This window comes from Pongo pygmaeus, chromosome 1 (genome assembly GCF_028885625.2).
Source record: "Pongo pygmaeus isolate AG05252 chromosome 1, NHGRI_mPonPyg2-v2.0_pri, whole genome shotgun sequence".
Taxonomy (NCBI): Eukaryota; Metazoa; Chordata; class Mammalia; order Primates; family Hominidae; genus Pongo; species Pongo pygmaeus.
In genome coordinates this window covers 106,547,309-106,569,822 of record NC_072373.2, presented here as the reverse complement: position 1 = coordinate 106,569,822, position 22,514 = coordinate 106,547,309, and the positions used below count along the sequence as shown (strand labels likewise).

The 22,514-nt window shown below is 38.8% G+C and overlaps 1 pseudogene; it reads left to right on the top strand.

Annotated features, from left to right (window-relative positions):
* Positions 1-6,146: 6,146 nt before the first annotated feature.
* LOC129040588 (translation initiation factor IF-2, mitochondrial-like) lies at positions 6,147-21,984 on the top strand (annotated as a pseudogene).
* The last annotated feature ends 530 nt before the right edge of the window (positions 21,985-22,514 follow it).

Here is a 22,514-nt window from a genome sequence, read left to right as displayed (position 1 = left end):
AAAAGAGCAAAGGTGGATGCATCACGCTACCTGACTTCAAACTATACTACAAGGCTGCAATAACCAAAACAGCATGGTACTGGTACCAAAACAGAGATATAGACCAATGGAATAGAACAGAGCCCTCAGAAATAATGCCGCACATCTACAACTATCTGATCTTTGACAAACCTGACAAAAACAAGAAATGGGGAAAGGATTCCCTATTTAATAAATGGTGCTGGCAAAACTGGCTAGCCATATGTAGAAAACTGAAGCTGGATCCCTTCCTTCCACCTTATACAAAAATTAATTCAAGATGGATTAAAGACTTAAATGTTAGACCTAAAACCATAAAAGCCCTAGAAGAAAACCTAGGCAATACCGTTCAGGACCTAGGCATGGGCAAGGACTTCATGTCTAAAACACCAAAAGCAATGGCAACAAAAGCCAAAATTGACAAATGGGATCTAATTAAACTAAAGAGCTTCTGCACAGCAAAAGAAACTGCCATCAGAGTGAACAGGCAACCTACAGAATAGGAGAAAATTTTTGCAATCTCCTCATCTGACAAAGGGCTAATATCCAGAATCTAGAAAGAACTCAAACAAATTTACAATAAAAAACAAACAACCCCATCAAAAAGTGGGTGAAGTATATGAACAGACACTTCTCAAAAGAAGACATTTATGCAGCCAAAAGACACATGATAAAATTCTCATCGTCACCGGCCATCAGAGGAATGCAAATCAAAACCACAATGAGATACCATCTCACACCAGTTAGAATGGCAATCATTAAAAAGCCAGGAAACAACAGGTGTTAGAGAGGATGTGGAGAAATATGAATGCTTTTACACTGTTGGTGGGACTGTAAACTAGTTTAACCATTGTAGAAGACAATGTGGTGATTCCTCAAGGATCTAGAACTAGAAATACCATTTGACCTAGCCATCCCATTACTGGGTATATACCCAAGGGGTTATAAATCATGCTGCCATAAAGGCACATGCAGACATATGTTTATTGCAGCACTATTCACAACAGCAAAGACTTGGATCCAACCCAAATGTCCATCAATGATAGACTGGATTAAAAAAATGTGGCACTTATACACCATGAAATACTATGCAGCCATATAAAAGGATGAGTTCATGTCCTTTGTAGGGACATGGATGAAGCTGGGAACCATCATTCTCAGCAAATCATTGCAAGAACAAAAATCCCAACCCCACATGTTCTCACTCATAGGTGGGAATTGATCAATGAGAACACTTGGACACAGGAAGGGGAACATCACACACCGGGGCCTGTCATGGGGTGGGGTGAGGGGGGAGGGAAAGCATTAGGAGATATACCTAATGTAAATGACCAGTTAATGGGTGCAGCACACCAACATGGCACATGTATACATATGTAACAAACCTGCACGTTGTGCACATGTACCCTAGAACTTAAAGTATAATAAAAAAAGAAAAAATGAGAGGGGAGGGGGAGAGGGAAGTTCATGCATTACAATAAAAAAGAATGGGGACATATGAGAAGATTCAGATGACTGAGGGTTTCTAAAATCCTCCAATTTAATGAAATATCCTTTACTAGCAGAAGTAGCTCCTATTTCTCCTCATGAAAAAGCAGATTCTTACTTGCAAAAAGATCTGGTTACAAAGTTATGTGAGGCACTTAACCCTACAAAAAGAACTTAATCCTCTTTAATCCTCACCCATATTGTACCTATGACCACAGTTGAATCCCAGCATGTCCCCTACCAAATTGCAAGAATGTGATTTTTTAATACAGTAACTGCCTGGGAATATCTGTGGGAATGGTCTCTGAAGGCGTAACAATTTGTATCACTGTAATAGGACATTGCACTAGTTTACTATACTAATTACATTATGCTGATAGAATCTGGTGAGCTGAAAGTAGCAGGTAATCAAATGCTGTGGTAAAAGTATTCACACCAGAGGATAGAAGATAAATAACCTCTTCCCTAAATACAAGTGGCTTCACCTCAGTCAAACTTTAGGAGCTTCATGCCAACCATAGTCTGGGGTATGTTGGACTTTCTTCACCAAAATGAAGAAAACATGCCACAATGCCATTGCTTTTCACTAAGATACAAACATAAAAATCATTGCACGTCTTTTCACTTGCGTGACAACACATACACATATAGGTATTCAGTAAATACCAGGTTTGAGTGAGGCTGAGCCCATCATGAACACAGTATCATCTGAACTATCAAGTCATAAAATCATGCATGTTCAGCAGCATGCTTTCATGAATTGGAGATAAAATAAACATTATCAAGCATGAGCTCTCAAGCAAGATGCAAGTGTATCGCATCAGCAAATGACTCACATTTCCAGCATATGGCTGCAGAAGCACACACGAGGGTGGATTCTGAGAATTCTTGATTAGGGATGTTGAGTGGGAGAACACAAGGCTGTGAAAGGAGAGTTTAGGTTGGGAAAGCACTCTTCTGGGACAAAGGACTAATGTAATGTCCAGGACTCAAGGAGATGGCACAAATTCACTAACAGGATTGTCCCTAGAAATATGAATTATGCCCCATGCATAAATTATCATATCTAGTAGTGGACAAAAAAAGTTTCAGAGGTTTAGGTGTGCTAGAGTCAAATATTAGTGAGGGCCAGAAAAACCCACAATTTTCCAATTGTTCCTTGGGAGGGCTCTGAGGATACTATTTATCGCAGCAATTAAAATGTCCTGGGGAGAGGAGAAACAGCATCAGTAAAGTGTTCAGTGGTGACTCTCCTCCCTAACAAAGTAAGAGAGGTTGTTACAGAACTAGGCTCATTGATAATAACAGTGGTGATTAGAAATAATAGAGGCTAGATGGGTTATGGCACTTAACCAAAAGAAGCTAAATGGACACAATTACTGTAATGAATGGAAAGCTTAGAGGGACAGCCAAGGGTCTTGACCCACAGAGGTCTATGGAAACAGTTAGAACATAACACCATTAGAACAAAATAAATAGGCAGTCAACAAGGGTATTCAACTGTACAATAAAAAGAAAGCAAGGATGGATAACCAGGAGGCTAAAGGAAATTACCCCAATAAAACTCAAGGCCCTTTGTCTAGGAATTATTACTTAGGATTGTGTAGTAAATAAAATCTTGGTTCAAATTTGCCTCACTGGGGTTCCCTGGGTCTGGAGACCTATTTGGCAATCACTCATCTAGTCTCTGATTGCATAATTAAAAAAAACATATTTGGTTTTGGCATAATATATATGTTAGATTCTTAGACTCCAGAACAAGAGTTATTATAATAGAGAAGGCTAAGTGGAAACTTCTGAAAATTCCCCTAATCCCAACCAAGATAGTTAATCAAAACTAATATTATGTCTCAAGGTCATGCAGAAATTACTGCCATTATTAAACACCTAAAGCATGGAGAAGTGGTGATCTCTAACATATCCCATTTAACTCATCAGTCTGCCCACCCTTTCCACCCCCAAATATATATATAATTCCTGTGCTATGACAGTGCAGTATTGCAAACTTAACTAAGCAGTAGTCCTAGTTGCAGCTGCTATGCCAGATGTGGTACCCTTGCTAGAGTAGATTAACACAGCCTCAGGAATATAGACATTTGTGTTAGTCTGCTGGAGCTGCCATAACAAAATATCACGGATGGAGTGGCTTAAAGAACACAAAAATTTATCTATTTTACATTTCTGGAGGCTGGAAATCCAAGATCAAGATTTCGGCAGGTTTGGTTTCTCCTTGGTCTGTGGATGACCACCTTCTTTTTGTGTTCTCACATGGACTTTTCTCTGTATATGCACATCCTTGGTGTCTCTTCCTGTTTTTATGAGGGCATAATAGATGTGTATTTTGTGTCATTATGGCTTCATTTAACCTTATGGCTTCATTTAACCTTAGTTACCTTTTAAAGGCCCTATCTCCAAATACGGCCATATTGAAAGGTACTGGGATTAAGCTTCGACATATGAATTCCAGGAACTAGCTAATGCATCTTTTTTCCCTCCTTATCAATAAAAAAATCAGAAATAGTTTATATTTACTTGGAATAGACAACAGTACTTTTCCTATCTTACCTTGAGTCTAGGTTTGTCTTCTCTCCCTTCTGTCATAATATATTCTGAAGATACCCAGACTAGTTCAACTCCTGCAGAATATCACATGGGTCTATATCAATGTCTATTTCAATGACACCATGACTATCACATGGGTCTATATCAATGTCTATTTCAATGACACCATGCTAATCAGATTGGATGTGCAAGAACCAGCTAGTATATTAAGGTCCGTGGTAAGACATTTAAACTCCAGAGGGTGAGAAATAAATCCTATGGAGATTCAGGGGCTCATCACTTCAGTCTGATTTTTCAGTCTCCAGTATCTATGGCCTGTTAGAATTACCCTTCTGAAATGAAAGAAACATTTATTCTTTGTTGTCCACTATGCAGAAGTAAGCACAGGTCTGGTAGTTCCTTTCAGGTTTGGTGCAGCATTTTCCATAGCTGAGAATACTTCTCTGACCCATATAGTAGTTGACATGAAATACTGTCCAGAACAGGGAAGGTCTCTACAACATATCCAGGCAGACTCATGGGCTGCCATGCTGCTTGGGCCACAAAACTGAGCAGAACCTATGATATTAGAGGTATTATTGTTAGGAAAAGTTGCTATATGGGGTTTCTGGCAAGCCCAAATAGGAAAAACATAGCTGACATTTTGGGAACTGGAGCAATGCCATGTTATCTGTACCAAAGGATTACATACTTTTCAAAAAAGGGCTTCTTTTGTTTCCACTGGAGTTCTGGATGGTGGGCAGTAAGAGACCATGAGGCCAGAGTAGTCCATTAGTACTGTAAGACTCACAAAAGTGTTAAGGTTGAGCAGAACCAGCAGCAATGAGGATGGAAGTGATGTATCTAGGATGGTGCATGAACAGAGTCAGAGAACCCAATAAGCTGAATGAGAAGATAGACTGGGTCTCATGGCACCCACCACATTTGCACCAGTACCTCTCTCAGCACTCATCATAGTTATATTGAGAAGCCCAGATAACTAGCTGATGGAGGAGGGATAAATCTGAGCTTGCTTCCTGGATGGAAGCTGCACTCAGGCCCACTCAGAGATGAACTCGTAAGTCAGTGGTGAGGCGAAATACTCCCAATGGGCAGAGCCTCAGAAGGTTCACTTGATCATCCAAATTTAAGGAGAAAGAAGGAACCCAAGATTAGCATATGAACAGACTCACAGACAGTGGAAAATAGCTTGGTCAATTTGTCAGGAACCTGGAATAGAAAACACTGAATATTTGAGAAAAAGGAGGTCTCAGGAAAATGCCTGAGGATGAATGTTTCTGAATGGGCACACAGAGTGAAGTCTTTGTACTTCATGTTAATGCCCACTCAGCCAGTTGACATCAGGTGGCTGGGCTCAGTGTTGGGACAATGCTCATTTGAAATGAATAAACATGGTGGAAGAGATGGAAGCTAAGAATGATGTTAACAGCATGAGTTTCTACTTGCCAAGTATATTAGTTTCCTTAGTTTGCAACAACAAAGTGCTACAAACTGGGTGGCTCTCACAACAGAAATGTATTGTCTCCCAGTTCTGAAGGCTTCACATCATCGTCGCTCTGTTTGTTTCTCTGTCTTTTCATTCATATAGCATTCTTTTTTTTATAAGTACAACAGTCATATTCAATTAGGAGCCCACCTTACTCCAGTATAACCTCATCTTAGCTACATCTGCAACAATCCTATTTTTAAATAAGACCATATTCGAGTTCCTGAGGTTAGGACTTCAACCTATCAATTTTGGCAAGACACAGTTCAACCTACAACACCAAGGATGGTCTAGTTTTGGCTGATGCTGAATTTCCAAATTGTCAATAGCAGAGGCCAGTGCTGCATTTCTGATGGAGCTAACTAGCTTGATCACTTTGACCCCTTCAACCCTTGGGAAAGACAGTAATTCATTTTAACAGAAATAGACATGTATTTTTGGTGAAGGTTTGTCTTTCCAGGTTGCAGAATCTCAGCCTGCACATCTCACCCATGGCTTACTACATGCTTGATGCATTGACTTAGAGTCCCACACAACATTGTGACAGACCAGGGAATTCATTTTCTAGCAAAGGAAGTGTAAGAGCAGGCACATGACCACGGGGTCCACCGGTCACATCACATTTTCATCATCCAGAAGTTGTCAGTTTGATGGAGGTACAGAGCTGCCTATGAAGACATGGCTGAAGTGACAATTCAGAAACAGGACTTTGAGAAGATAGAATGCTATCTTGCAATATAGTGCATAATTGAAAACAACAAATTTATATAAACCCAGGAACTAAGCAGTGGAAATTAGAGAATTCGTGTTTCTTATCCTTGCAACTCAGGCTTCTGTGGAATTAAAGTTCCTGGTTCTCAAGGAGAAAATACTTCCACTAGAGAAAACAGAAAGAGTCTCATTGACATTGAGGCATCACTGCCACTTGAGTACTTTGTCCTCATCACCAAGGAATGGAAAAAAGAAAAGGAGTCAGCATGTTGGTAAGGTTGGCACTCGAATGACCCACACACAGTAAAAAGACTGAGAAGGGCACAGTGGCCAGGAGCTGTGGCTCCTCTGGAATGAGGGTCCGTGTTATGCATCCAAGTAAGAAACTGAAGCCAGATAGGTTCTAGCAGGTTGGATAGTTGTGTAGAAGTGAAGGGAAAACTTTCCCTTTGCCCTTTGAATTTTTGCTAAAAAATTAATTTATAAAAGCCATTTCCTAGATTACTAGGAAAATGGCATATAATTTATTAGCATGTACAGGGAAGAATTATAGAGTGATTGATCAATATTTCAATGGGGTTTAGAAGTTTCTATATCTTTTTTTTTTTAAGAGGAGAGTGAGATGGAGAAGCGTGGATGATTTTAAAGAGGTAGAAAATAATTTTGAGGGGAATTTAATGGGCGTAAAGAACATATAATGGCCTGGGACAAAGTCTATTGGGCCCACAGAGCAGAAAATGCTTTGTGACAAAAGTCTGTCCAGATGTGTTTAAAGAGTTTAGTCTTTCTTTCTGTGATGTGAATTTAGCTAACGAAAACTCAGGGAAGAAACCAAAAGTAATTGGTTTTATTTCTTTGTTTTTGGCAGGTTCAAACTTTAGGCAGATAAGGGATCTTCAGAGAATAAATTTTTCCTGTGCTTTGGGAAGGAGGATTGAGAGACAGGAGAGCAAAGGAAGGCCAGAGAGAGCTCGGGAGGTTTCTTTTTCAGTTCAGCATGTCAAAGTGCCATATTCTAGGGTACTGGTTTCTGAGCCCCAACAGAATAAAAGGAAGACTGTAAGTGTCGAGTATGCTGCCAAGACCAGCTGCAGTGTGGCAGGTGCGCTAGTTCTTCCCACTAACCTTCCATTTCTGAAGCATTCTATTTCACACAATTACCATCATAAAAGAAAAAATAACTTATGGTCCATTTGTAATTGTATATGTTGTATTGTGAAATATATCCCTGATAGGACAAACTTCAGTTCTGTCTAAATGTGGATGAGAATTGAAACTTTCCCTTAAATTTAACTGGTCTGATGATTGGAAGAATTTTTGACAAACCAGCTCCTGGCTCCATACATTTGTAACCTGGTATCTTCTGCACTCTGTACTTACTTCTGGTGGCAAGTGACACCAGGATATCAGGACCTGGTTTGTGACACTGTACTTTCATATTGGAATACTAATCCCAGTGCTGGGTGAGTTACAGAGCGAAGCTCTGTATGCCTTGAAGCCATTTCTACACTGTGGTGGTTAGCAATAACCTGTCTCTACACAGAAGTGACTGCAAAACACAAACTATATTATAAAAAATCCCTAACAAATGTACCCTTAACTTCTTCTTAGCACACCATCTGACACGTGACTAAGTGCAATGAAAAGTTTGAAGTAGAAATAAATAGTAGTATTAAACAATTTCAGTTAAAGTAGTTTATTTCAGCAAATTTTACAAAAGCATATGGAAAATAAACATATTACTAACTTCTCTCCCAGGATCTTAGAATGCACCTGTACAAGTTAGAGACATGAGACACAACCTTTTCTGGGGGATGCTGGGAATGGGAATGTTTGCATTGGAAATGAGTGGAAGGTGTACTATGTTGGGGAAATATCTGCTTTTGTTTCAAAGACTGAGTATGAAGAATGGTTTGGAGTTCTGGAGTGGATATTTGACATGTTCAGGGCTTCTTTTCATATTTTGAAAAACATTTGCATATTGAGGGAAATGTTAACATCATGAGTCCTGTCTTTCCCATCAAAACCAGAACTCAAATACCCAGCCTCTGTTGCAACTAGCACATAGGCAGGTGACCTAGACTTCCACCAACAGACACACCCCTATGAGACTGATATAGAGATGAGCAAAACAGTGTTCCCATTTTGCTAGTGTAGGTGGCAGCAGGAATTGCAAGGGCAAGTACCTGATCACAGGTATTGTCAGTGATGGTGCAATAGTGAATGTAGGAGCACTAAGACCTGGCATTTCATGTGTGATGAAAGAGGCCCCAGTGGTATCCATGTCAGGCCATTTATTGCATGGTTTTTTGTGTTCCCAAAAGTATTATATTTCTGGCTGAACTAGCCAGACTGGATTTGTTGATTGCAGCAAGATTTTACATCACATTTTAATACACAAAAAGTGCTCACCCTGGCTTATAACAACACAAATACAAAGTAAACTGTAAATTCATGCCATTTTTCATCTGTCAGATTGATAAAGATTAAAATTTGATCTGTAGTAATTGGTATAGGGAAACAAACCCTCTCATTGGTGAGAATGCAAACGAATTACAGTGTTGAAGGAAAATGATATGGCAATATCTATGAAAATGTATAGCACAGGCCGGGTGCGGTGGCTCACGCCTGTAATCCCAGCACTTTGGGAGGCCGAGGCGGGCAAATCACGAGGTCAGGAGATTGAGACCATCCTGGCTAACACGGTGAAACCCCGTCTCTACTAAAAATACAAAAAATTAGCCGGGCGTGGTGGCAGGCGCCTGTACTCCCAGCTACTCGGGAGGCTGAGGCAGGAGAGTGGCATGAACCCAGGAGGCGGAGCTTGCAGTGAGTCGAGATCGCACCACTGCGCTCCAGCCTGGGTGACAGAGCAAGACTCTGTCTCAAAAAAAAAAAAAAAAAAAAAGTATAGCACAAATATCTTTTGACAAAGAAATATTGCTACAATTATATTCTACATATGCATTCATAGGAACCAGTAAAGAAATATACAATAATAATTTTTGAATTATTTGTAAATGGGGAGTTTTAATGTTAATGTAGTCAATTGAGAACAGATTAATACACAGTTGAACATCCACAGAATGGAGTAATATTTAGCTGTATAAAGAGGAATGCTGTATATGTGAATCAGTAGACATACTGTTAAAGTAGAAAAGCCGGGTGTGGGGCAGCAATCACAGAATGCTGCCATCTGTGGAGAAGGGAAAGAAAAACAGAAATGTATGCATAGATTTGGAAGATCTCTGGAAGAAGGTGCAACTGATGACTGTTATCTCTAGGGAGGGAAGCTCAATGAAAGATACTCCAGGAGATGGTTGCTTTTCAAAGTATACCTGTTTGTGGCTTTTGAATTTCATCATTTCCTTCGGTGTAAGAAATAACTATGGAATGACAGCTGTGTGCTGGATACCATGGCACATAGGACACAAAGGTAACCCAGACACTGCCTCAGCATTTGGGGATTAATCGATAGAGATAAAAATGACTATAGCCTAATGGGTTAAGAGCTGGGATAAAGATGTACGCAAGATGCTGGGGAAGCCAGAGAAGAAGCTCTTGAAGAAGGACAATCAGAAAAGGTTTCCAAAGGGAAGGGTGCACAGGAATTGAACTGAGAACTAGTCATCAGAGCTTCAGGCAAAGCTATGCCAACGTGCAAAAAAGAAGACGAAAAATAAAATAATTAGAGGTAAAATCAATGAGGTACATAAGACAGCCAACTTTGGAGAAACTTCAAGTATCTCTTGATAATTCGAGTTTGGGTGCAGGAAGATGTTGAAAGGTAAGTTAAAGAGTTATTTAAGGCCCACATAATGAAAGACCTTAGATACTGGATATTATTCTTATAGCAAGGATGAGCCATTAAAGCTAGAAGGTAGAAAGATAATCCTGTGTGGGGACTTCAAATGGCAATTCTAAGGCATAGCACAAGGCTTTATATTTATTTAAATTAAAGCAGGCCACAGAAAGTCCTAGAGCAAATAGGAATGCATTCAGTTGTCCATTACTCAAAAATCCAAATAACAATGCTGTAACTAACAGTTACTGGTATTATTATTATTGTTTTACAGAAGGTCTGCAAGTAAGCATCTCAGGGCTGGCTGCTCAGTTCAATAATGTCATCAAGGAACCTGGTTTCTTCTTTTCCTTCCACACTCATTCTTGACCTTGTTCAAGTATAGAACCATTTTTTAGTTTTTTACAGTATGAGTAGAATCATACTGTATTAGTTTTCTATTGCTGTGTAACAAATTATCACTAACTTAGTGGCTTAAGACAACAAAAATTTATGATCTGACAGATTTTATGAGTAAAGAGTTCAGGCACAGTTACTGGGTGTTGTGCTCGAGTCTCAACAGACTGCAATCAAGGTGTTAGCTCAGGCTGTGATCTCATCTGAGACTTTGGGGGCCTCTTCTAAGTTCATTAGTCATTGGCAGAATTCAGTTCCTTGGGGTTGTAGGACTAAGGTGCTCAGCTTTTGAAGGTTACCCCTTTTCATAGGCATTTCACAATGTGGCTATTTACTTCTTCCAGACAAGCATGAGGGCATCTCTCTCACTAGGAATTTCTCCATCCAGTTGGCTAAAATGGAATCTTATCAAATATAACCTAATCAAGGAGTGACTACCACAATATATTCACAGGCCTTTCCATGCTCAAGGGGAATGAATTACATAAGTTACGATATATTATAATATATGATATACATTATATAAGTCAGTAATCTTGGGGGTCATCACAGAATTTTGGCTATACTATCCCAGGACTTGTGTTTGTATTTTTGTTTTTTTTTATTGTTTGTTTTCTACTAATGGATCATTTGTAAATTCTCACCTTTATTTTATTACTTTATATACCACTCAGTGGCTGACATATGTTTTTCTCTAGCGATTTTTAATCAAATATTATTTTTAATAAGAGATAACCTACATCACATTCCCACTCTCATTTCCACATTTTCCCAGCACCTTGTCACTCACTTTTATTCAATGATGGCTCATATACTGAAAGGAAAAACAAATAAAGATGTTTGTAGCATTATACAAACACAACACAAATTTCAGTTAAAAAAAGGTGAGTTTTTCCTATATTAATTTTCTAAAGAATAAAAGCAGAGTTCACCAAAAATACTATATATAAGACTATTTGTAGGTAATAAAAAAGAATTGTAATCTCACTGGGACAGAAGATGTACTCACATGACAAACTGAATAACAATAAAATATTTAAATTGAAATTTAAGCCAACAGTGGAGGTCAAGTCACAAGGCCATAAGTTATTACTTGTCACATTAATCCTATAGACAATCTAAGTTTAGAGGAGAATGTTTGGATTACTTATTGTGGTGACATAAGCTACCCCAAAACTTAGCGGCTTACAGCAACAGCAATTTTATTATACCTCACAGTTAAGTGGGCCAGAAGTTTGGGCAAACATTAGCTGGGCAGTTTTTCTGCTCCAAGTGGCATCAACTGGATCCCTGTGTGGTACTCAGCTGGAGGCTTGCCTTGCCTGAAAGCTCCAAGAAGGGTCCCTCACAAATCTGGCACCTCACTGCTCCTTGGCCTCTCTCTTTCTCTCTCTGCATGGCATCTCATTGTTAAGGGATGTTAAAAAATATTGAAAACGAAGGCCACAGTTTGGATATACACTCAGAACAACCAACCATAGCCATAACAAAATGCAAGCTATGTTGATCTCTCTGAAATGCAAGCTCTAACCATAAACAAACCATAAAGCCTTTCTTCATGTCAGTATGATAAAGTTGCATCAATCAGCTACAGAAAAATAAGCTCCTACAGCTCTATGTGCCCTAAAAGGGATACAAATTTATAGTAGCCAATTACAATAGAGTTCAATGTCTTTCTCACTGATGCTATAAAGCTATAAGCTGTGCTGTAACACTTGTGAGATGAGCTTCTTAACACGTTCAGTTTGAAATCTCCTGGTTTTTGAATTGTTCTTTGGTAGGCACAATAAACTCCTATATTCCTGTTTTACTTGATCTGATTTTTTTATTTATTTTTTATTTTTATTTATTTATTTATTTATTTATTTTTAAATTTTTAACAGTTTCTGGTGTCAAATATGAGATGTACACTAGATCCTTGATAAGCTCCAAAGCAGGTGAGTAACCTAATGCCGTAGGCACAATAAACCCCTTTATTCCTGTTTTACTTGATCTGATTTTATTTTTAGCAGTTTCTGGTATCAAATATGAGATGTAAAGTAGATTGTTGATAAGCTCCAAGACAGGTGAGTAACCTGATGCCAGTACCACAGAGCCAATGGCGCTCACTGCTTTCTTGCTGAACATGGAGCTCAAGGGTACTCTCAGATCCAGGATGTACTCTCTGCATTTCAAGCTCTTCAACTTTGTTGTGCATACCTGTGCTGTGTGAAAGCTTCTTGATAAGTCATCCTTACATCTGCAGGAGGAGCAAACCCATTATTCCCTGTGTCTGTAACAGGAGAAAACCTGCCATTCCATTGGGTTTCTGGACAGCAGTACAAGTACAAGGTTCCCTACAGATACATTTATTTGAGGAAATACAAGGCAAAGATACTTTCCACCTGGTCCATAATCCCTTCCCTACATCTGTCTGAACCCCCTGCTTCCTATATTTATAACAGCTATGGATCAGGATCTTGTGTCTTTTTTGTGTGTGTGAAAAATTGGCAAACTTTATAAAGGACAATGTGAGGCTGCAGTGGCTGCTTTGGGTGACCTTCAACTTAGACAAAATAGTTCATTCTGAAAGCACTCTTGAAAAGAAATAACCCAGAACCTCTCAAAGACAATGGAATGCAATCTTGGACTGGTAGGTAGAGGCTTTTAATAGAAAGAATGACTCACAATAACCTCTCCAAAATAATGTCTACCAGTGTGCAAATAATAATTTAAAAGCTAAAACTCAGCCTGACTCTATAGACCCTTCTGTGAATCCCTCTGCTTCATTTCATCCTCCAGTAATTGATTTTTCTGAAACTACTAACCCCTTTAATGTCTTGGCTTTTCCACCTAAACCTCTTCACACCAGCTTCCTTTAAAAAATTAGACACTCAAATGAGCCAGGAGTATCTGTCACAGCTGAATTTAAACTTTGGTCTTACACAGAACTCTGAGCCATTATAAAAGATTTTGTGATATTAAAAAAATACAAACCAAATTTATAGAAGGATTTAAAATTTTTTTAGGGGGTCTATAATCCATGCTTTTAATTTGTACCAATTTGTCCATGTGATAGTATGCACAGGAAGTAACTGAAAATGGCTAGAAAAACCACATTGGGATAATCCATCTGGATATACTGAGGATCCTGCTAAGCATGCTTTTAAATAAGAAATGCATATGGACAGAAAAATGGGCCAACAACTGTTAGATGCTATTCCTGAAGCACTTCCAATGAGAATAGGCTGGACCATAATCTAACCTTATAAAAAAATGAATCTGCTGCAGACTATCATGCCCATCTGTAGACAGTTTTCACATAATACTGGCTTTAAAGGCCAGGACGATAAAGTGGCTATACCAGCCCATTTTGTTCCTGGATTGCATACAGAAATAAGTGACTCACTGAAGAAATCTAAACTAAAATGAGAGGTAATTCTCACAGAACTGCAACATCTAGTAGAGCATGTTGAAGGGATATTAGATTAAAAAAAAAGAAGCCATCAGGTAAACAAACCAATGACTCTACAATTACAACAGCTGCAGGGAATTTGGCCTATCTTTAAAAAATCTTATTCCCAATTTTGCTTCCATTGATAAAGATGCTTAGGGTTACTGGAAGCAGAAGGGGCATTGGCAAAAAGACTGCCCATTGCTAAATAAGGGGAAATTGGAACAACCCCCACATCCTTTTAACAACTCTTAATGTTGATAGGGTTCCAAGGAATTGCCCAGTAAGCTACTTCCAATAATTCCTTTAAATCAATGAGGAGAAACCAAACTTAAATGAAGACATTTGTATTGTGACACCAGAACAACTCTTTCTACTTTAGAGTCCACCATGATATATCAAGAACTTTCTCAGGATAATAAAATTTATCTCAATGGCAGGAGTTTCAAATCAAGTTCAAAAGGTTCCTTTAACAGAATTCTCAGCTGTCACCCTTGGCCCTTTTTCTGAGAATCATGCCTTCCTTTTATGTGATATTGCTCCTCTGAATCTCCTAGATAAAGATCTGTTTTCCTAAATAGGAGGTTCAATAAAATTATTCTCTGGAGAAATGACCCTAGAAATCTAAGATTTATCAGACAATAAAACACCAAATTGACTGTCCTAAGGAAACTATTAAGTTCCATAAATGTATAGACATACATCTTTCTGAAATTCCTGATACTCTATGGACTTCTACTCTACAGATGTGGGAAAGATCAAACACATCAGATCCATTAAAATTGTGATTGACCCTTTTAAATTGCTTTATTTTCTTTTTCTTTTTTTCCTTTTTGAGACGAAATCTCACTCTGTTGCCCAGGCTGGAGTGCAGTGGTGTGATCTCGGCTCACTGCAACCTCTGCCTCCTGAGTTCAAGTGATTTTCCTGCCTCAGCCTCCTGGGTAGCTGGGATTACAGGTATGCGCCACCATGCCCGGCTAATTTTTGTATTTTTAGTAGAGATGGGGTTTCACCATGCTGGCCATGCTGATCTCAAACTCCTTCCCACAGTGGCCTCCCAAAGTGCTGAGATTACAGGCGTGAGCCACCGTGCCCAGCCTAAACTGCTTTGTAAGTTACCCTCATACCTTCGGAAACCTGAAGCAACGCAGGGACTCACTTTAAGAGTAGAGGACCTAATAAATCAAGGAGTAATTATTTTGTGTACTAGTCCTTGTGACCTTCTTATCTTACCTATCAAGAAATTCCATGGACAGGGATGGAGATTTGTACAGGGCTTTAGAGCTACAAGTAAAATTATATATCAAGATTCCCGGCCAGGCACTGTGGCTCACGCTTGTAATCCCAGCACTTTGGGAGGCTGAGGCAGGTGGATCATGAGGTCAGGAGATCGAGATCATCCTGGCTAACACAGTGAAACCCCGTCTCTACTAAAAATACAAAAAGACAATTAGCCGGGCATGGTGGTGGGTGCCTGTAGTCCCTAGCTACTCGGGAGGCTGAGGCAGGAGAATGGCATGAACCCAGGAGGCAGAGCTTACAGTGAGCCGAGATGGTGCCACTGCACTCCAGCCTGGGCAACAGAGTGAGACTCTGTCTCAAAAAAAAAAAAAAAAAAAAAGATTCCCTGTGATACCAAATCCAAACACTTTGTTGTCAAAGGAATCAACTGAATCTGAGTGTTTCACAGTAGTAGACTTATACTTTGTATATGTATTATAGCATTCCAGTAGACAAAAAAAGTGTTAGTATTTGTTTGTTTTCACTTGGAAAAATCAACAATGTACTTTGACAGTAACACCTTAAGGATTAAAGCCACCTTCATATTTCTCACAAATTTTATATCAAGATTTGAATACTGCAGTTTCCCAGACATTCTACGTTGATTCAATATGTAGGTAATTTGCTTCTTTGTTCTTCATCTAAAGAGGAAGTACAAATTGACCAAATATATATAACAACCAGCTTATAAGGGCCATAAGACCTCTTGAGATAAGCTTCAATTCTCACAAGAAGTGGCACATTATCTTGGTCATGACTTCTCTGCAAAAGTAATCTTTCTGTCTCCAGAAAAAATAAATATTATTCAAAATTATTCTAGACCTGTGACTAAAAGGCAACTCAGAGGATTCCTCAGACTTTCGTGATAGACCAGGTCACAACACTGACCTCTCCACTCCATGAACTAACCAAAAATAGCAATCAGGACCCTTTTCTTTGGAAAGCAAAATAGTAGAAGGCCCTTACCAAACTAAAACAGGTTTTGCAAAATCTTCCTGTGTTATGACTCTCCAATTATTCTAAACCACTCACATTGTTTATTCATGAATGAAACAACCAGACTCTAGGGGTCCTCACTCAAAAACTTGTAGGAAAAAATAGGCCCATAGACTAGTATAGTGTACAGTTTGTCTGGTTGCTACAGCATATCCAAATTGTTTAAAGGCAGTAGTTGCAGATGCCAAATTATACAATCTTTCCCAGAACTTTTTCAAAGCAATAACTTATGCCTATACCTTTCACATGCTGTAGAAAGCTTGCTAAATCCTGAATGTACCCAGCATTTCTCAGCCAGCAGGATAATATTTTATGTGATTCTGCTCCTATCGCCTTCAAATCTGCATATTCTTTGCTGCAATTCTTTCTTTAAACTCTGCTACCATCTTACCTTTACCCAACAAAAGTGAGATGTATAATTGTGTTAAACTGATTTCCCAAAATTTGACTCCGAGATTGGATTTGCAAGAAATTCTATTCACCAATCCAGAACTGTTGCTCTATGCTGATGGTTCCTATGCCAAAAATTTTGAAGGAAAATACTAAGCTGGGCATGCTGTTACAATTCAACATGAACGATGATAAAAAGGAGATCTCCCCATTTTAATTCAGCCTAATCTGCAGAATTATTTGCCCTCACTTGAGATTGTAAAAGAGCAAAAGATAAGATTGTAAATATCTAGACTGATGTCAGGTATACTTTTGCGGTAGTCCGTGATTTTAGTATGTTGTAGAAATAGAGGGGATCCTTAACGTCAAATGATATGCCTATAAAAATGGGTCTGAGGTTGCTAATCTCTGCATTATTGCTGCCAGCATAAGTAGCTATCATAAAAATTAAAACTCCTACTTATAAAAGAGACCCTGAATATCAGAGAAATTCCATGGCTGATTTTCATGCTAAAGCTACCACCAAAAAAACAAACAAACAAAAAACAAAAAAAACCTTCAAAACTGTCTCAACTAATAAACTATGCACCTTGAGTGAAATCCACCCAAAGGACATAAAAAAAAATTCAGAACTTACAAGAATGGTAAAAATATCTTAGAAACAGAAAAAAAAGATTGGATTAATACAGGATGTGAAATCCTTGAGAGGTTCTGGGGGCACCCAGGTAGCTGTTTAGTACTTTCTGGATCCCTAAAGTTGCCATTCTTCTGAGCTTTTCATTCTTTTACTTACCATGGAGTTGATAAAATGATTCAAGCCCTGGTGAAGTATTGGTGGGCAGACTTTTCTAAAGGAGCTTAGCAATGTCTACCATCTCCAGCCCTGGAAATTCTGCTGTGTCACTCAGCCAAAGGAGATGCCAAATCAGATTGGCTATTCAGCAGCACAACACTGTCAGAAATTTGTCCCACATGTCCCCTGGGCAGGATCCCCTGACTAGCCTTCCTACATTGCTGGGACATCCCCTTTTGGACCTCTCCCATTAGCAAAGGGCAGCACTCTGATTATTTATTAGAGCTGAGGTGAACCTGGGATTAAGGTGCCATCTAGAACTGAAAAGGAGGCAATGACCTGGCAATAAAGAACCTCTAAGCAAATATATCCAGTAAAAACCTAAACAAGTCAGACAAGGAAGACTGGAATACATAACCAATCCTTCAATGCAAAGACACAGACATACATCCACAAAAAACAATAGCAATCAGGAAACCATGTTCTCCTCAAGTGAACAAAACAAGGAACCAGTAACTTCCAATCAATAGAAAAAGAGGGAATCCTCCCTAACTCATTTTATGAGGCCCAGCATCATCCTGATACCAAAGCCTGGCAGAGACACAACAACAAAAAAGAGAATTTTAGATCAATATCCCTGGTGAACATTGATGCAAAAATCCTCAATAAAATACTGGCAAACCAAATCCAGCAACACATCAAAAAGCTTATCCACCAAGATCAAGTTGGCTTCATCCCTGAGATGCAAGGCTAGTTCAACATACACAAATCAATAAATGTAATCCACTACATACATAGAACCAAAGACAAAAACCACGTGATTAGCTCAATGGATGCAGAAAAGGCCTTCGACAAAATTCAACAGTCCTTCATACTAAAAACTCTCAATAAACTAGGTATTGGTGGGAAGTATCTGTCAAAATAAAAAGAGCTATTTATGACAAACCCACAGCCAATATCATACTGAATGGGCAAAAACAGGAAGCATTCCCTTTGAAAACTGGCACAAGACAGGGATGCCCTCTCTCACCACTCCTATTCAACATAGTGTTGGGAGTTCTGGCTGGGGCAATCAGGCAAGAGAAAGAAACAAAGGGCATTCAATTAGGAAAAGAGGAAGTCAAATTGTCCCCGTTTGCAAATGACATGATTGTATATTTAGAAAACCCCATGGTCTCAGCCCAAAATCTCCTTAAGCTGATAAGCAACTTCAGCAAAGTCTCAGGATACAAAATCAATGTACAAAAATCACAAGCATTCTTATACACCAATAACACACAAACAGAGAGCCAAATCATGAGTGAACTCCCCATTCACAATTGCTACAAAGAGAATAAAATACATAGGAATCCAACTTACAAGGGATATGAAGGTCTTCTTCAAGGAAAACTACAAACTGCTGTTTAATGAAATAAAAGACAACACAAACACATTGAAGAACATTCCATGCTCATGGGTAGGAAGAATCAATATTATGAAAATGGCCATACTGCCCAAGGTAATTTATAGATTCAATGCCATCCCCATCAAGCTACCAATGACTTTCTTCACAGAATAGAAAAAAACTTTAAAGTTCATATGAAACCAAAAAAGAGCCACATTGTGAAGTCAATCCTAAACCAAAAGAACAAAGCTGGAGGCATCATGCTACCTGATTTCAAACTATACTACAAGGCAACAGTAACCAAAACAGCATGGTACTGTACCAAAACGGAGATATAGACCAATGGAACAGAACAGAGGCCTCAGAAATAACACCACACATCTACAACCATCTGATCTTTGACAAACCTGACAAAAACAAGAAATGGGGAAAGGATTCCCTATTTAATAAATGGTGCTGGGAAAACTGGCTAACAATATGTAGAAAGCTGAAACTGGATCCCTTCCTTACACCTTATACAAAAATTAATTCAAGATGGATTAAAGACTTAAATGTTAGACCTAAAACCATAAAAGCCCTAGAAGAAAACCTAGGCAATACCGTTCAGGACCTAGGCATGGGCAAGGATTTCATGACTAAACCACCAAAAGCAATGGCAACAAAAGCCAAAATTGACAAATGGGATCTAATTAAACTAAAGAGCTTCTGCACAGCAAAAGAAACTACTATCAGAGTGAACAGGCAACCTACAGAATAGGAGAAAATTTTTGCAATCTCCTCATCTGACAAAGGGCTAACATCCAGAATCTACAAAGAACTTAAATAAATTTACAAGAAAAAAATCAAACAAGCCCATCAAAAAGTGGGCAAAGAATATGAACAGACACTTTTCAAAAGAAGACATTTATGCAACCAACAGACACCTGAAAAAATGCTCATCATAACTGGTCATAGAGAAATGCAAATCAAAATCACAATGAGACAGCATTTCACACCATTTAGAATGGCAATCATTAAAAAGTTAGGAAACAGCAGGTGCTGGAGAGGATGTGGAGAAACACGAATGCTTTTACACTGTTGGTGGGAGTGTAAACTAGTTCAACCATTGTGGAAGACAATGTGGTGATTCCTCAAGGATCTACAACTAGAAATACCATTTGACCCAGCCATCCCATTACTGGGTATGTACCCAAAAGATTATAAATCATGCGACTATAAAGACACATGCACACGTATGTTTATTGCAGCACTATTCACAATAGCAAAGACTTGGAACCAACCCAAATGTCCATCAATAATAGACTGGATTGAGTAACTGTGGCACATATACACCATGGAATACTATACAGCCACAAAAAGATGAGTTCATGTCCTTTTTAGGGTCATGGATGAAGCAGAAAACCATAATTCTGAGCAAACCATTGTAAGGACAGAAAACCAAAAACCGCATGTTCTCACTCATAGGTGGGAATTGAACAATGAGAACACTTGGACACAGGGCAGGAAATATCACACACTGGGGCCTGTCGTGGGGTGGAGGGATAGGGGAGGGATAACATTAGGAGAAATACCTAATGTAAATGATGAGTTAATGGGTGCAGCAAACCGACACGGCACATGTATACGTATCTAACAAACCTGCACATTGTGTACATGTACCCTAGAACTTAAAGTATAATAAAAAAAAGAAAAAAGAAAAACTCAAGTGGCAGCAATGGAAGCTGGAGGTACCACTCAGCACATTGGTGCCTTTCTTGTGTCTCTGCCTTCGGGGGAAAAGATAACTTTTCTTGATACTCCAGGACATGCTACTTTCTCAGCAATGAGAGCAGAGGGGCTCAAGTCACTGACATTGTCATCTTGGTTGTAGCTGCAGATAATGGGGTGTAGAATCTATTCAGCATGCCAAGGATGCTCAAGTTCCTATTGTCCTTGACATAAATAAATGTGACAAAGCTGAGGCTGATCCTGAGAAAGTGGGAAAAAAAGCTATGGCTTATCATGTGGTGTGTGAAGATTATGGAGGTGATGTTCAAACACTGCTTGTCTCTGCACTTGCAGGTGATAATCTGATGGCTTTGGCAGAAGAACAACTGCAGAAATGTTAGAATTGAAAGCAGAGCCCCACTGGTCCAGTGTAAGGAACAGTAATAGAGTCGCAAAGGAAGAGGTCCTGTTACTACAGCTATAATTCAAAGAGGGAATTTAAGAGAAGACTCTGTTCTGGTTGCTGGAAAAAGTTGGGCAAAAGTACACTTAATGTTTGATGAAAATGGAAAAACAATCGGTAAGCCCTATCCCAGCATGGCAGAGGGAATTATAGGCTGGAGAGACCTTCCTTCTGCAGGAGATAAAGTTCTTGAAGTAGAATCTGAGCTAAGGGCACGTGAAGTTTTGACTGGAGGAAGTATGAACAAGAACAGGAGAAAAGTGAAGAGGATCTGAAAATAATAGAAGAAAAGTCAAAGGAACACCAAGAAGCACATTGGAAAGCCCACGAGAAGTATGGCAATGTGCAGTGGAAGGAGAGATAATTTCTAAAGTATTTAGAAAGAAAAGAACAAACATCCTTAAAGCCAAAAGAGAAAATGGAAAGAGATTCAAATGTACTTCCCAGTGATTATTACAAGTGATGTTGATGATCTGTTGAGGCCATTTTGAACATTATAGATACCTATGATGCATCACACGAGTGTGAACTAGAATTGGTACATTTTGGAGTGGGTGATGTAAGTGCAAATGATGTTAACCTTGCTGAAAGATTTGATGGTGTTATATATGGCTTTAATGTGAATACAGGCAACGTTATCCAACAGTCAACTGCAAAAAAGGAGTAAAAATTAAACTTCACAAAATAATTTACCGTCTTGTTGGAGATTTGCAAGAGGAAGTGAGCAGCAGATTACCCTGTGCTGTGGAAGAGCACCCAGTAGGTGAAGAGTCTATACTAGCTACCTTCTTTATAACAGAAGGGAAGAAAAAATTTCCTGTGGATTGCTGCAGAGTCCAAAAGGGGCAGTTAGAAAAAAAAATTAAATTAGCCCGTAATGGACATGTAATTTGGAAGGGATCATTAACCTCACTGAAACACCATAAAGATGACGTTTCAATTATCAAAACTGGAATGGATTGTGGTATCAATATAGATGAAGAAAATATAGAATTTAGGGTGGGAAATAAAATTGTTTGTTATACAGAAAAGCAAATTCAAGCCAAGACTTTCTGGGATCCAGGATTTTAAAATTACATTAAAAATGCAAATAACTAAAAAAAAAAAAAAGACAAAGAAGGGCATTACATAATAGTAAATAATTCAATTCAGCAAGAAGACCTAAATACCCTAAATATATATGCACCCAACACAGGAGCAACCAGATTCATAAGGCAAGTTCTTAGAGACCTACAAAGAGGTTCAGATTCCCACATAATAATAGTGGAAGTCTTCACCACCCCACTGAGAGTATTAGATAGATCATTGAGGCAGAAAATTAACAAAGATATTCAGGACCTGAACTCAACATTGGACCAAATGGACCTGACAGACCTCTACAGAACTTTCTACCCCAAAACAACAGAATATACATTCTTTTCATCACCAAATAGTTAATACTCTGAAACTGACCACATAATTGGACATAAAACAACCTTCCGCAAATGAAAAAGAACCAAAACCATCCCAAACACACTCTTGGACGACAGTGCAATAAAAATAGAAGTTAAGACTAAGAAAATTGCTCAAAACCAAGCAATTACATGGAAATTAAACAACAT